Consider the following 14,038-nt stretch of genomic DNA (forward strand, 5'->3'; position numbering starts at 1 on the left):
TTTTCTAGGACCTTGAAGTGCATCAGTAGGTCATTTACGTGAACTCACTCTTTTTCTGATATGGGCATTTACTGCTATAAAATTTCCTAACCTTAGGACTGTTTTAATTGTATCCCATGGGTTCCAATATGTTGTATTGGTATTATCAGTACATTGTAGGAACTGTTTAATTTCTTCCTTAATTTAATCTGTGAATAACTGATTATTCAAGAGGGTATTGTTTAATTTCCATGTGTTTGTGTAGTTTCTGTGGTTTCTTTTGCCACTGATTTCTAGTTTCATTGCTATATGATCTGATAATATGTGTGGTATAATTTCAATTCTTTTGCATTTATTTAAGCATGGTTTAGTATAGGATAGTATGTGATCTATTTTGGAGAAAGTCCCATGTGTTGCTGAAAAGAATGTGTATTCTGCTGTTGGATGGAATACTACAGATATCTATTAAGTCCATTTGAAGGTTTGGTTCGACTCTGATATTTGTTGGCCTTTTTTTTTTTTTTTGTCTAGTTGATTTGTCTACTTGAGACAGTGGTGACTGAGGTCCCCCATTATAATTGTACTGGTATTTATATGACATTTCATGTCCATTAGTGTTTGTTTTGTGAAGTTGGGTATGCTGTATTTAGTGCATATATATTTATAAGTGTTACTGCTTCTCATTGAATTGTCCCCTTAACCAACATGTAGTGACCATCTTTCTCTCTTTTGATAAGTTTTGGGTTGAAATCCACTTTGTCTGAAATTAGAATAGCTACCTCTGCTTTTATTCAGGTTCCCATTACATGGAATATTGTTTTCCACCCTTTGATTTTTACTCTGTGAATTTCCTTTTGAATATATGTGTTTCTTGTATACTGTATATCATTGGGTTTTGTTTCTTGATCCATTCTGCCCACCTGTGTCTTTTTTTTTTTTTTTGAGACAGGGTCTCGCTATGCAGTTCAGGCTGGCCTTGAGCTCACTTTGTTCACCAGATTGGTCTTGAACTCACAACGATCCTCCTGCCTCAGCCTCCCAAGTACTGGGCTTATAGGCATGTGCCACCATGCCCAGCATAAGAAGATATTTTGTTTTGTTTTGTTTTTTTGTTTTTTGTTTTTTGTTTTTTGCTTTTCTTCCAGTACCAGGAATTGAACTCATGATCTTGTGCTTGCCAGGCAGGCTCTTTGCCACTGAGCTAAATCCCCAGCTCCACCTGTGTCTTTTGATTGAAGAATTGAGACCATTCACATTGAGAGTTATTACTGAAAGGTATTAACTTATTCCTGTCATTGCATTATTTTCCTGTTGCTGATTTCCTTATAGTTTTCCTTTTGCTTAGCTGCTCATCCCACAAGATATATTAGTTCTTTTTTACTTATTAGCATTGTTGGCTTTACTGTTTCTTTCTAGAATATCTTTGAGAATTTTTTCATAGTGCTGGTTCAGTTGTCATGATTTTTTTTTTTTTGGTTTTTCTCCGGTACCGGGAACCGAACTCACGACCTTGCGCTTGCCAGGCAGGCGCTTTTGCCACTGAGCTAAATCCCCAGCCCCAATGTCATGAATTTTTTGAGGCCCTCCTTGTCATGGAAATACTTTATTCTGCCATGTGTTTTGAAGGAAAATTTTTGCAGGATACATAAGTCAGGGTTGGAAGTTATTTTTTAGGGTTTGAAACACTTCACTCAGTGTCTTCCTGGCTTTTAAGGTTTGTGTTGAGAAGTCTTCTGTAATTCTAATGGGTTCACCTTTATACATGATTTGTTGCCTTTATCTAATAGCTTTTAATATTTTTTCACCATGATGGACTTCTTGTACCATGAGGATAGAGTGGGATGAAGAAGTTGTGTTTTGGTTGTTGCTATTTAGGGTCCTATATGTCTCAGTTATCTGTATGTTTATTTCTTTCCTTATGTTTGGGAAGTTTTCTGCCATTACTTCTGTGAGCATGTTTTGTTTTGTTTTTGTACCAGGAATCGAACTCAGGACCTTGTGCTTGCCAGGCAGGCACTTGTGCCACTGAGCTATATCCCTGGCCCTCTTAGCAGATTTTTATGCCATTTGTGTTCTTCTGATTTTTCACTTATTCCAATTACTCTTAGATGAGTCTTTGTTGCATCATCTAGCAGTTGTTGGATCCATTTTTCATGTTCGATTATTGCTTTTAAAGTGTATTTGAGTAGTTGACCTTTGAAGGCATCATTGTCTTCTAGTTCTGAAATTCTCTCTTCACATTATTTGTTTCTGGTGCCCATACTTTCAATATAATTTTTAACCTCCTGGATTTCTGATTGAAACTTTTTCATGGACTCTAATTCTTTTCTAATCTAGTCATTCATGTTTGATACCATTTTATTTAGCTCAGGTAGCTTTTTATTAGTGTCTTCTGAAAGCTCCTGGATCACTTTGGTTATTATTTCCATTATCTGTTTAGTTATATCTTCTGCGATCCTACTAAGTACCTCTTTGATCTGTTTTCTAACCTCCTCTGTTATCTTTTTGTTCAGGTGTGTGGCTTATGCTATTCTCCCTCTTGAAACCCCCTAGTTTGGCTTTGGGGAAGTTTGGAGTTTTGGAAGGCATTTTATTGCCTTATCTTTTCATGTTTCGTGTGTGTGTGTGTGTGTGTGTGTGTGTGGTGTTTGTTGCTGTTTAACTGTAGTCCTTTGCCTCTGCCCCAAGATCTGAACATTTCAGTTAATTTGGGAGCAGAGGATACAGTGTAATTGGCCCTACACTGAGTTCTTTAGGGATGTAGTCTAGTATGGTCAAGGTCACAAAGGTAATCAGGGGGTTAGTTACAGAGAAAACCCATTAATACTAACAATCATGTAGCCGTGGTAATATCAAGCAAATCAGCTACAGTAGTATTACTCAAGACAAATTGGATATTAAGGTACCATAAGGATTAATTATGTACCACCTTTAACCCTAAAGAACTCTATAATTATAAATAATAAGACAACCCAATATTGACTTATGGCTAGTATATGCTGAATGCAACAGTTTTATTTCTGCTAATGGTAGAAAAGAATTCAACAATAATTTTATAGAGTTAATTATCTAAAGATTAATAAAGCTTTACAGTTGTTCTTTTAAAAATATAGGGCATTGGGAGCGGGGGAATGCAAAAGGAAAAATTTGAAACCTGAAACTATATGCTCTGAAAAGTAGGAGAGAGAAGTGAGACAAAGCATCCTGCTGGGGAGTAGAAGGATGTTTATAGGATTAGGAAAAGGTAACAGAAAAAACTGATGAGAAATCAAAGATAAAAGAATGAGAGGGATGCTGGGCATGGTGGCGCATGCCTATAATCCCAGGACTCAGGAGGTTGAGGCAGGAGGATTGCCATGAGTTCAAGGCCAGCCTGGGCTACATAGTGAGCACAAGGCCAGCCTGAACTACACAGCAAGACCTCGTTTCAAACCAGAAAGAAATTATATGGGAGAAATTATATGGGGAGTAAAAATAACGGAAAAAAAAGTTGAAGGGTGAAAAATTAAAAGGAAGAGAGGAAAAACAAAGAAAAAAGACGTAAGAAAAAGAGATAAAAACAAGGAAAAGGGACAAAGAAAAATTCCTTAAGCCCCAATAAACTGATGAAGAAGAAAAAGGAAAGGAAAAAAAGAAAAGGGGAGGGGGGAGGAAATTTGTCTGTGATTTTGAGTGTGTGGTTTTCTTCTAGGATTTACAGTTTTGGGGCAGTGTCCAAATCAAGATGTGCTCCTGCTCAGAAGGTAAAGAAGGCAGTCAGACCCCAAGTCTGTGCCAGATGCAGGCACCAGCAGGCACCAGGTGTACTGTGTGGGTGCCAGTGCTATGACTTTCAAATCCAGAGCAATTCAGGCTGGGCCTGGTCTCTGGCCATGGGGGTGGGGCCTGCATCCCTTAGATCAAACCCCTCAGGAGGTCTCTTTCCAGCCTGTTCCCTGACCACAGCTATCTCTGTGGCTGTCTCTCATCCAGTCACTGTGGGAACGTTATTCAGAGCCCTGAAGTGCAGCCGTGCAGCTACTCTGAGTCCTGGGAACAAACAATCAACCCCTTTCCAGAGTCTGACCAAGCACTTTCTCCAGGGATATGGCGGGTACTTGGACTGGAGTCACTCATCAGCTGTGGCCTCCCTGCAAACAGCACCTGCTGGTCTGTTCCCTTGGCTTTTCTTCTGGAGGCTTCTCTGGAGTCCCCTAGCTTTCACTTTGTCTCTGTAGGCTCTGTCTATCCCTGTGAGCCATGAGCACGGAGCTGGGGTGAAAATGCCTCCATGTGGCCATCCCATGGCAGCCTGTATGTGAGCTCATCCTTGTTCCCCTCATTTGACCTCCTTCCTGGGTTCTTACCTGCCTTGATTTCAGTGTGACCTTTCCTCACCCCAAAACTCATGTTGAGATTTGGTCCTTCATGTAACAATGTAACTCTGTGACCCTGGGCATTCACTGCCTCTCTCTGGGCCTCAGTCTCCCCGTGTGTAGGAAACAGATGCTAAACCACTCTGAGGGCAGCAGTGACCAGTTCATTTACGAAGCTTACTGTATGCGCCATGTTTCACTAGCTTTCTAACAAGCAACTTGCGGCCATCATGGGTCATCAACAGACCCATGGTTGAGGAACGAGGATCCCAAGGTCAAGTACAGCCCAGGCAATTTAGCAAGAACTTCCGTCAAAATAATAATGGCGTGGGAATGTAGCTCAGTAGGAAAGCCCTGTGTTCAATCCCCAGCCCCAACACACACATGCACCCATGCAAGGACGAAGGCACGTGTGCATGCGTGTGCGCACAGACTGACTGGTTGCTCAGAGCAATGGAGAGACCCGTCCACAGCAACACCATGGCAAGCAGTGCTGGGAGGGGACTCTAGCTCTCCTCCTGAGCAGCCTGGTCCCTTTGAGATGTTGGGCCGACTGGGTATGGGGAAGGAGACCCTTCCGGAGGGTACAAGGTCAGAAGTATGACATCAGCAGTACCTGTGGCCCCAGCAGGAGTGAAAATCAGGGCCAGGGTGTGCAGCGCAGAGAGCCATAGCAGGTGGGGAGTCCAAGAACTAAGGGAAGCCGGGTGCAGAGATTCTGATCCTAGAGGTTTACGTTGACACAACTTGGGTTCAGATCCACTTGTGTGACCTCTCAAGAGTCTGTTTCTTTTGTTTTCATCTTTTTTGTTCTTTTTTTTTGTTGTTGTTGTTGTTTTTTTTTTTATGGTACCAGGGATCGAACTCACCACCTTGTGCTTGCCGGGCAGGCGCTGTGCTGCTGAGCTAAATCCCCAGACCCAGTTTGTCTCTCTTGTAGACTATGTGTTACTAATATGTGCATCACCAGGTGGTCATACGCAACTAGATCATCTGGACAATGATTTTACTTAACAGAGACACGCAGAACCCTTCCCTGGGACCAGGGCTATTCTGAGCACTTTCATAGATGTCACGGGGAAGCCAGGTCCTGATGCAGTGAGCAACTTGCCCCTCACTCCTTGGTTCTTAATGCCTTTTGGATGAAAGTATTCAGTCAAAATACACGTGTCAAAGTGTAGGCAGAATTTATTATAGAGATAGAGTTACACTTTTAAGAAAAAAGGAAGGTGTGGTGGATTGACAACTGGCGGTCAATTTATAAGAGCCAGCTGAACTTAGCAGGGCGTGGTGGTGCAAGCCTGTAATCCCAGCACTCGGGAGGCTGAGGCAGGAGAATTGTTGCAAGTTCGAGACCAGCGTGGGCTACAAAGTGAGCTCAAGGCCAGCCTGAACTGCATAGTGAGACCCTGTCTCAAAAAAGACAAAAAAAAAAAAAAAAAAAAAAAAGCCAGCTGAACTGAACCAGCATGGCGCTAGGTGTGGGAGGCCCACCTGATTATTGCCAGAAGCAAAAGAAGCAGAACTGTAGAAGAAGAAGAAAGGCTGTTGGGAGCTGGTAGAAGCTGTTGGGAGCCTGTTGGGAGCTGAGAGAAGCTGCAAGGAGCTGTTGGTTCTCTTGGAGGAGCTTGTCATGTTGGCTTTCCTGACGAGCTTGACTGTTTTCATCTTCCAAGGAGCTTGAGACCTTGTTGTTCCTGAGAATGGCTTCAGTTCACTTTGGGGAGCTCTGGTCCTCACTCTGAGCATTACTTCCTAGCTCTGGAGGGGAAGATAGTGCACTGCTCAGTCTCCTGGAGAATCTTGTCTCGTTGGCTTTCCTGATGGGAACTTGGCTTTCCTCATCATTGGAGGAGCTCGGGACCTCACTGTTGCTGAGGATGGCTGTGGCACTTTTCGGGGGAGCTCTGGTTCTTATTTTGAGCATCCTTTCCTGGCTCCAGTGCAGATCCCTCAGCCTGCTAGCACAGATCCTTCATCCCGCTGGCTCAGACTTTCTAGCTTCCACCATGGGCCTTTGGGCTTTCCCGGCACAGATCTGTGAAACAGGCCTGCATGAGATATTGTCGTGGGCACTAGGCCTCCAGTTAGACTCCTGGGAGGCATTGTCATGGGCTCTGGGTCTTCAGCTGGACTCATGCAGTTCATTGCCGTGGGATCCAGGCCCTCAGCTGGATTCTTTGGTCCTTTAGTGGGTGGACAAATTTCCTGCACTCTTTATATATGATTCTTTGGGTGACTATTATAAATAATCTTTTTTTTTTTTTTTTTTTTTCTCTGGTACCAGGAATTGAACTCACGACCTTGTGCTTGCCAGGCAGGCGCTGTGCCACTGAGCTAAATCCCCAGCCCCATAAATAATCTTATAAAATACGTGTCCTGTGTTAAATTGTTCCCCTTACAAACCCCCAAACCATAACAGAGGGCAATGTCACGAAGGCATCTGTACCAAGTGCAGGTTGCGATCCTTTCTAAGTACACATAAGTTACTCCTGGGGTTCAGGGAAGTAGCAGAATTATGACGCTTATTGACAGTTTACTTGTTGAATGTCTCCCTTTCCCTTTCAGATTGTCAGTGCTCCCTCAGGGGCTTTAATCAATTTATGAAAGATGAATTCTTAATTTAAACCGAGTCCCAGCCCATGGCAGAAGGGTCTCTAAAGACCAGGTCCTTTCCTGGTATCATTGGGCTGTAGGCTACAGCCGCCAGGAATGCTGTCTGCCTTGTTCTGGACCTCGCCCCATCGTTGACCTGGACCAGAAGGAATGGGCATATTGTATAACCCTAGGATGTCCATGTGCTCTATGGGATTGCTGTGGATCTGAGACCTAACAAATGATTATGAATGTATTATCCGTGGAGGCCTTTGTTTCTTTACGTGACCCTAGCTGGCAAGCATGCTCTCTTGGACGCTTCCTTTACCCCTCAGGCCGATAATGTCTGACTACCTGCCTCACCTAGGTGCGTATTGCTCGTGAGAGGCAGGTGGCCCTGGTGACTCAGATTCAGCAGCCTGCGGCCTCCTCAATCCTCTGCTTGTGTGGTCTTGTTACAATGACTGCGTTTTACTTGCTAATCAGGAAAAACAGCACCAGGAAAACAACCGGGAAAGCGAATTCCATTTAGGGAGCGGAATGGGCCCTGGGGCTGCTGTGGGCCTGGCTGTGAGCTGCACTCAGAGGACCCAGTTCCGCCAGGACTGTGCTCTTGGGGATGGATCTCAGGACCTGCAGGAAGAAAACAAGCAACGAGCGACTCTTCTCTATGGAATCCTGCCTGGGCTACCTCCCTGGTAGAGCACGTATTCACGTGTGCACACATATGTACATGTACATGTGTGAGCTCTTGTGTACACGTGTGTGTAGGGGTCGGGCAGGCTTCTTAAATCCCTATCCAGATGCAGACCTTGCTCCGTCTGGCACTCTCCCCAGCTCACCCTCTAGTGCCCAGCCAGCCCAGGCCCTTGTCCTGCCACAGCCCGCTGCTACCAGCCGCCAGCCCCAGCCGTGTGTTGTGGCAGATGTTTTGGGATGTACCATGGAAACAGCAGAACAGGATGTACCTCGGGATCGCAGCTGGGACAAGCCCACACTCACAGGCCGCCTATGCGGTCCCCTCCCAAGTGCCCCACCAGGCTCAGGTTGGGACAAATGGTGTTTATGTCTAGAGGGAGGCAGATCCTGTGTGCTCTGTGAGGTCAGAGGAGTGGAAGGACACATGTGCGCGTCCCACTGAGGGCCTCCTTCCCCCGGGGACTGACCTTGCCACGACGCTAAGGAGGCTGAATAGGGGAAGCAGCTGCCAACAGCAGGGGCCAGCCAGTGGGTGGCTCACCACTGTCTTCCTCACCCCAACAGTGTACTCTTTGAGGGATTACTTGGTTCCAGGGCCTGGGTTAAGTACTTTATTTAACACATACTATCAAAATTCAGTGGTATTGCTGGGCAAAGTGGTACACCCCTGTAATCTCAGCATCTTCAGAGGCTGGAGGATCACAAGTTTGAGCCCAGTCTAGACAACTTAGCAATTTATAATAAAAAGAGTTAGGATGTAGTTCAGTGTGAAGGCCTTGGATTCAATCCTCAGTCCTGCCAAAAAATTAAAAATTTAAACATTTTTAGTTTGTGCTCACTACACCGTGCTAATCATTTTTGTTTGTTGTGTTGAGGCAGGGTCTTGCTCATTTGCCCAGGCTGACCTCGAACCCATGACCCTCCTGTCTGCTGGAATTACAGGCATGCGCCACCACACTGGGCATAGAGTGGTAATCTTTATGAGACAGCGATGGGGTTGGTGCAGATCACATATAGAAAGGGCTTTCCTGCAGTGACATGACCATGCCTGAAATCCCAAATCCCCTTCCATGCTTTCTGGAGAGCCTCCACCCCTCGGCCAATGGGGTCTTCCAGGTTTAACTACACACATGGGCGCCCTCGTCAAAGCCACCCCCAAGGTACTGAGAACTGGGGTTACACTCAGCCCTTGGGCGGTCACTCTGAGGATGTAATTAGGGTAAAAGCAGGCGGTTATAGGCACAAGCGCCTGGGATCCCTGAATAATTAAGTATCTGATGAGCTGGGAAGGCCCATATTCTGTAAGGGATGTGGGTGCTGTCTGCAGAAGGCATGTATGGAAGGAGATTGTAACCAGCAAAATGTAAGCCCACTTAATTGCCTCACATTATTTCTCTAGTTTCTAAATTTAGCCACCACAATCTCCAGGGAATCCACCGGAAACTTACAGATTGGTGGACCCTATCCCCAGACTGGATTCATGTTTGGACCCGAAGATAATTGGTTGGTATCTCCAGCCTTGCCAAAGAGGACGTCCTGACCCATGCATGACCCTTGGTGGCTGGTTTACAAATATCCCACAGAGCTGGTGTGGTGGCGCATGCCTGTAATCCTAGGACTCAGGAGGCTGAGGCAGGGGGATTGCCCCAAATTTGAGGCCAGCCTCGGTTACATAGTGAGTTTAAGGCCAGCCTGAACTACATGGCAAGACCTTGTCTCAAAAAAGACAAAAAAATCAGAAAAAACAAACAAAAATTACAATTTGAGAATACTGTTAAGATTCATCCCACTAACCTGCTTTAATTTCATGCTTAATAAGGAATCCCTAGCCCAAAACTGGCTTCACATGTGTATCTGTCCAGGACTGTTAATCTGGTAGTTTAACTATTATAATGGTCATAAGGTAGTAAATTTGCACTCTGGTTTATTCATCAGTCTCTTGTAAATCTAGTTGGGAGACAGAGAAAGTCAAGATGAACTGAAAAAAGTACTTTTTGGATCTGTGAACAATAGAATTTAGTGGTTCTGCTCCAGTACTTGGCTCATGCCGGCTGTCACCGAATGATGTGTGTGCAGTCTACTCGGCTATTGGGTTGGGGCCATGTGACATAAGGTCTCCCTGAGTGGACCTTGAAAAGTGACATACTACACCAAAGGCAGTAAGAGTGAAAAGCAGGCTGGGCATGGTGTGCACACCTGTAATCCCAGCACTCAGGAGGCTGAGGCAGGACGATTGTTGCAAATTCAAGACCAGCCTGGGCTACAAAGTGAGCTCAAGGCCAGCCTGAACTGCATAGCGAGACCCTGTCTCAAAAAGACAAAAAAAAAAAAAAGTGAAAAGCAGTCTTTCTCTCCTCCACCTTCTCCAGTACTAGAGACCAAATCCAGGGTCTTTACGCTTAGCTACATCTCCACCCTCCTTTTTGTATTTCTTGAGACAGTGTTCCTAAATCATTCAAGCTGGGCTTGAACTTGTAATCTTCCTGGCTCAGCCTCCCAGAGCACTGGTATTCTATTTGTACCACTGTTTTGTATGTACCATCACAGGCAGCTAAGGTGGCAGAACTTTAAAAGGAAGGTAGCCTGGTTTCCTGGGTCACCAAGTATTAAGAGTTTGGATCTCAAATGTCCCCAAGCCCATTTGTTGAGAGTTTGGTCCCAGCTGACAGCACTGTTGGGAGGTGGGGCCTCCTGGGAGGAAGTTAGGTCACTGGAGGCGAGTCCTTGAGGGGATCCTGGGCCGTCAACTCTTTCTTGTGTTTTGCTTCCCAGCTACCCTGAGCTGAGTACGTTTTCCTCTGCTCTGTGCTCCCATGATGTGCTCCTTGCTACAGAAACAAAAGCAACTGGGCCAACCAATGATGGACTGAACCTCTGAAGCCACAAGCCAAAACAGGATCTTTCCTCTTTTAGCGCCTCACTGCGAACACATCAGACAGTGCTACCAAAAGCTTCCTGGTGTGACAGGAGCTTGAAATGAGGCTTGGCTGCGATCAGCGACAGATTTCCTGGGCTTCCTGCCTTGGTGAGCACACGAGCAGCCCCAGTCTTCCTGGCCACAAGGTGCAATAGCAGTAGCTGGTTCTCTGGAGCACACCTCGAGTTTTGCATTGGCTACCTGGGTCAGAAGAGAAGCCACCCAACGTTCAGGTCCCACTGTGCTGGGGAACACTCTTTTGGTGTAACATAACCACCCAAAAAATCAGGAAGGAAAACAACTTATCCTGGGAAAAGCTAACATTTCTTCCTTTGCCTAGTTCTTTGGTCTAACTCATCCAGACTTTTGAGCCTATAGCTTAGCACATAGTAGGTGCTCAGTAAGACGACGACGACGATGATGTATCAGACTTGTCTAGGAAAGAGCCAAAGAGGCAGATTCTTCTTGTACAAAGTTACAGTCATTGAGCATTTATAAAGAAAAAGTTTATTTTCATCACAAGAAGCACACAGACTATATACAATACATACCAACAGAAGTAAAAAAAAAGTGCATTATGCATCTTCTACTGCAAATTCACAGTACAAAAGATACTGCCTTTTAAATATATAATATAAAAAAAACAAGACAACAATTAAAAAATCACTGACATGGTAACGCAACACATGGGAACCCACCTGTAGCTTCTGAAAAATCAAAGAGTAACTTGTCTGGTGGAGTTCCTTATCGGGGCAGGGAGAGTGATCTGTACCTACACTTCGTAGCAAAAGAGCTCAGGACACTAACAGAGAGGAAAAAATAGGATAGCCTAGGTGGTAACGGACGACCTCTATTAAATAAAAGTACAAACTGTGTGATGGGCAATGGGTGAGGGGTGGGGCTGTGGTTCAGGGGGCCCCGGGCCTGCACCACTTCCCAGCTGGATGGCAAACCAAACTGTGTGTTTTTATTGGCTACCAACGGATGCAGTGTCAGGCAATGGTGGCCTGGCCTGTAGGAACAACCAGTGCTGTGTCTAGAGGCTCCCTGGAGTAGTTGTGGACATACAGGTCAAACTGCATAGCAGAATCAACACAAGTCTGAGAAAGACAAACTCAAGCCCTAAGACCAACTACTGTGGACAAGACAAGGTCCCCAGTCACTGAAGATGAGTTTTACAGTTTGCATAAATACACAGTATTTGTAAACTATTATTAAGGCACTCAATTGTAAAACAATGATTACAGTGTAGGAAAGAGGAGGAGCAGCTATCTTCTCATGCAGCAAGTCCCCGGGTCAGGGCAGCAAAGGCCGGCGGTCTGGTTAGAAAGATACCAGGTTCGCAGAAGGGCTGAGGAACGGAGTTGCAGCCCGACTGCCAAATAGGAACAAGACACCCACGTGTCTTCAGACGGGCCTGGGGCCTGCACTGGGCAGCATCCCTCCAGATGGGTCCAGGGGATTCCTTTGTAGCTCGGGGGACACAGCAGGTTTGTGGATGAGAGAAATGATCACATGATAGTTTGATTCAAGTTGTACACACGCTCTCTATATAATGCACATACTAACGCATATACATATATGCGTATATACATATATGCATGCAGAGTTCTCATTCAACTGAACAGACAATAACAAAGCAAGTGGCTGCACACAGGAGTAAATCAATGACCTGCATTTAGCCTTTATTGTTAGCAGGAGCTTGGAGGGTGGAACCAGGACAAGTGAACCGGGTATGCGCTGTCCCAAAGTCACCAAGTTTCTGATCTACACAGCTCTCTTGCCAAAGGTGAAATGGTTGCCCTCAGAGGTGTGTGTCGGAGGTGGCCGCCAGGTGGCCAGCTAACTAGCGGGGTTGAGTAAATGAATTGTGGCACCAAGAATTTCCAGCTAACAGAAAGCAATTCCTTTCCCTTCAGGTACTTTGGGGTAAGTTGCCTAACAGGACCTTAACTAAATGCTGCAGTATTTGTTCCTGTGGGGGAGAAGAAGAGTCATGGGGAGTTCACAGCCTTTGGCCCTGAGACAGGACGCAGAAGTACTGTACAGCACTGCCCTGAAGGTCTATTCTACTCATGCTCAGCTCCACTCTGCAGCATCCTCTGGGCTACGGTAATATGCTGGGAGGGCTTCAGACTTGACTGAGCTGGAGAGACTGGGTAGGGCAGGTGGAAGAGTGGAGTGTGGACACTGCAGCCTTCCGTGTACCTGGTGAGTAACGTACCCCACCGAGCAACAGGGTGCACTGGGGAAGGCCTGCTACCCAGCAGTGAGCTGCTCCACAGGCAGGGGACCGTGCACAGGGAACAAGACGGCAGGGGACACATAGAGAAAGAAACCGTGTTCTTAGAAAGTTCGTGCAACCAGGGACATTGCTAGAGATCTCTGAAATAACCCTTTAAGAGAAAGAAATGGAAATTGGCACTGTCAAGATTTTGGTCCGAGGGCAGCCTGGTCTGTCCTTGATCAGTTTCCCCCTTATGCTTAACAAAACCTGACAAGACGACCTTCTATATCAATGCAAGACAAGCACGTAGCAAAGTTCAAACTTCTGTGGCGCCACATCAATCAAGGCAGGCAGGCTGAAAAGCAGCCCAATGCACAGGGTGTTGGGCACATCAGAAAGTATTCCCTTCCCCCCATCAACAAAGGCATCAATGAGGATGAGAGGCGCCAAAATCAGTGACTTGTACAGCATCCATCTGTGCATTCTCTGCCTGCCTCTTTTGTGCCACTTACATTTGGAATTTTCCTTGTCACCTAAGGTTACATATAGCGCACTAGCCAAGCTGTGGCACATCTTAAGGAATGCACTTTTTTTTTTTCTGATTACCAGTATGACTTTGTGCCAAAGTGCCCCTAGACTAGCAGAATGCGTTTGCCTTTCTAATCTAACCCTTTAAAATTGCCTCATGTTTATGGGCAGTGGGTCTGAGTCTCCAAGAACAATCTTCAACCCTTCCTCCATGTCAGCGTGAACCATCAATAAATCAAGAACGTTTTGTCGGCTCTGCTGATGGGGACCACTGGCCTGGTCTGCCTGGATGCTGGCTGATACACTAGCTATGCTTCTAAGAAAGAATGGGTAAGTTTGCCAAAGACCCACTTATATTTATAATCTTCCTCGCCCCTACCCTTAACTGGACAAGAAAAATTAAGCTTTTAAATTAAAGTTTTCAAAAATATAGCACTCTTCTGCATAGACTGCTTAAAAAAAATCAACAGAAGCCTATCACCATCAACTTTAAAGGATTATTTTGACACAAAAATTGATCTGTGTGAGGTTGAATTTGGCAAAGCGTAATTGTTTTTTGAAAATATGCTTTTGTTGGCTGAGGAAGAAGGGGGAAACCTCCTAGGGTTTTAGGAATAAGTGGATAATCCTCTTGCAAGGTGATTTCAATTGCTAGAGGGAAAGCAAATTCCTATAAAATAAAGTAACATACATTTAGAAAAAATCATGCCAGGGAGAAAAAGTTCTTGGAGATGGTCT

The sequence above is a fragment of the Chinchilla lanigera genome, unplaced genomic scaffold, assembly GCF_000276665.1.
Source record: "Chinchilla lanigera isolate Chin_1 unplaced genomic scaffold, ChiLan1.0 scaffold00054, whole genome shotgun sequence".
Taxonomy (NCBI): domain Eukaryota; kingdom Metazoa; phylum Chordata; class Mammalia; order Rodentia; family Chinchillidae; genus Chinchilla; species Chinchilla lanigera.